This window comes from Rhinolophus sinicus, linkage group LG05, assembly GCF_036562045.2.
Source record: "Rhinolophus sinicus isolate RSC01 linkage group LG05, ASM3656204v1, whole genome shotgun sequence".
Lineage (NCBI taxonomy): Eukaryota > Metazoa > Chordata > Mammalia > Chiroptera > Rhinolophidae > Rhinolophus > Rhinolophus sinicus.
In genome coordinates, this window is record NC_133755.1 from 170,182,909 (window position 1) to 170,185,502 (window position 2,594).

Consider the following 2,594-nt stretch of genomic DNA (forward strand, 5'->3'; position numbering starts at 1 on the left):
TATATTTTATATTCAATAAATATGCACTCCTTGCAAGCAAGTTCGGCAACAGAACAAGTAATAAGAAGAAAATGGAAATTGTGATGATCTCTCTATCCAGGGAAAACAACTGCTAATCTTTAGGTGTATTTTCATTCAGTCTTTTGTTTTTTTTTTCCCCCTGTGTTCACATTCATTTAAATAATTTGTTACTCTTATACTTCCAGGATTGATTTCATAAAAATTTCAAACTTAGGCACAGTGAAAGATTGTACAAAGTTAACAGGGAAATGTCAAATTGAGGGGAAAAAGAGACCAGTATATATGTCAGACAAAAAGTTCCCATTAAACAGTAGAAAACTCAGTATTCTAACCTAAAAAAAAGGGAAGGTCCAAGAGAGAAAGGAGGAGAAAGAAGGAAGGATGGAAGGAAAGAAGGAAGGAAAGAAGGAAGGAAGGAAAGCAGAGAGAAAAGGGAGGAAGGGAGGGAAGAAAATAAAGAAAGAAAGAGTTTGAAAGAGAAAGAGAAAGAAAGAAAAAGAAGGGACCACTTAGGGGAAAACTATCTATTGCTCATTATATGTGAAAGTACAGAATTCCTGGTGCATGACTGTCTGGACTTTGGGTCTTAAAGAATATCTATTTACATCCTGTTAAAGTGCAACCATCTAACAGTTTTCTTTCCATACCACCCCACCATGAGACACACTGCTTCAATTTTAAACCAAAAACACAATTAAATAATTTAAATCAATAAATCATTTAAAACACAATGATTCAATTTTAAATCATTTATTTCCCTCTTCCCCCACTAGTGCAAACCCAAGAAAATAGAGTTAAGTGATTTTTGTTTTTGAAGTATGATCCTGTAGAAACTTGTGACAATTTCTAGAATGAGAATACATGTTAAAACTACTTCAGGCACAACACCTATCACATATGGCACCAGAGCGGACTACAATTAGAATAATGATAATATACGCACACTCTACAGCCTTAACTTATTGTAAAAATTACAGAAGACAAACGACTAAAACCTGCTATTATTCTTTAAATTTTCGGAGAGTGTAAGGTTTCTTCTTAACATAGAAATGAACTCTCTCCAACTGCACTCATGATTTCCCTGAATAATACACATCAACAGAAAGTCACCAGATTACTTAACCAAAAAGTGTATGTTCCAGTTAAATATTACAGATTAGCTTTTGCCTTACTGCTTTTAATGACTCCCAAATCGAGGAGTTGGGCTATTTTTTCTTTCCTAAATCCATATTTGGTGAGTATTTCTTCAGAGTGTTCTCCTAGGACCGCAATGCGTGTGGAAGGGACAGAAGCTGGAGTTTTGGACAAAAATGGAACTGGCATGGGAGCTACCACATCCTGTTGATCCGTGATAAAAGAAGTGCTTCCCTTATTCTTCAAAAGCTGAGAAATATCATCAAATGTCAGAACAGGGCTCACACATGCATCCAGGTCGGCAAAGATCTCACACCATTGTGCTTGCGTCTTCTTCGAAAATATGTCTGCAAAGAGTGTCTTCAGCCTCGGCCAGTCTGGCGAACTCATCTGCTTGGGAAGTTCTGAAGGATTGAGCCTGAGGCCCTTCAGAAATTTCTCGTAGATGTGGGGTTCATAGGCCCCCACGGCCATGAATTTCCCATCAGACGTCTGATAGGTTTGATAGAAGGGCGCACCACCATCATGTAGATTTTCTCCCCTTGCTTTGTTATAATTGTCCATATTCCGCAGGTACCACAGCGCAGAACTAGCATAAGCTGCACCTTCTATCAAATTTACATGAACTGTTTGTCCTTTCCCAGACTGGGCACGTTCAAAAAGAGCCATCACAATGCCCAAGGCCCCAAGAACTCCTCCTCCAATTGTGGAACCCTGCAAATTTGGGGGTGCCTGTGGTATCTCATCTTTCCGGCCAAATTTGGACAACACACCAGACAAAGCCAAAAAGTTAATATCATGCCCTTTGCTTTGGGAATTCTTACTGGATAAGTCCATTCCAGCAGAAAACTTCACGTAGATGAGTCTCGGATTCTTCTGTAACATGTCCTCTGGCAAAATCTTCCCTCTCCCCAGCGCCCCTTCGCGTGTAGGATCAATCAACACATCAGACTGAAGACAGATTTGCTCAAGGACCACGGCACCTTCTGGAGTTCTCAGGTTTAGAGCCAGCGACTTCTTACCCCGATTCACAAAGTTTGGGAAATATTCATGGTCCCAAACCACACGAGTCACCTGTGCTCCGAAGTCAGCTAGAATCATGCCACAGAAGGAAGAAGGATATCTGCCATCCAACTCCACTACCCGCACTGTGCTCAAGGCCATGTTTGCTTTACACACAGAAAACTGGGAAGAGCTGGAGTCTGCTGAAGCTTTCTTTATAACTGTAAGGTCAGGACTGTCTGGGGAGGCACTAAAAATGAGAGCCCCACCCATGGAGAGTGAATAAAAGTCTTTAACACTTGGCAGTCTACCACGTTCCACTGGTTTCTATAAACCTGCTCCTTCAGTATGATTACTAAATGGAGGTAGGACAGGGGATGTATCTATAAGTAAATTAAGCTGATCATGTCATTCTCTAATGAAAACTCCTACCGTCT

The 2,594-nt window shown here is 40.4% G+C and overlaps 1 pseudogene; it reads right to left on the bottom strand.

The window, feature by feature from the left end:
- Positions 1–1,170: 1,170 nt before the first annotated feature.
- LOC109449312 (alpha-methylacyl-CoA racemase) lies at positions 1,171–2,319 on the bottom strand (annotated as a pseudogene).
- Between the last annotated feature and the right edge of the window lie 275 nt (positions 2,320–2,594).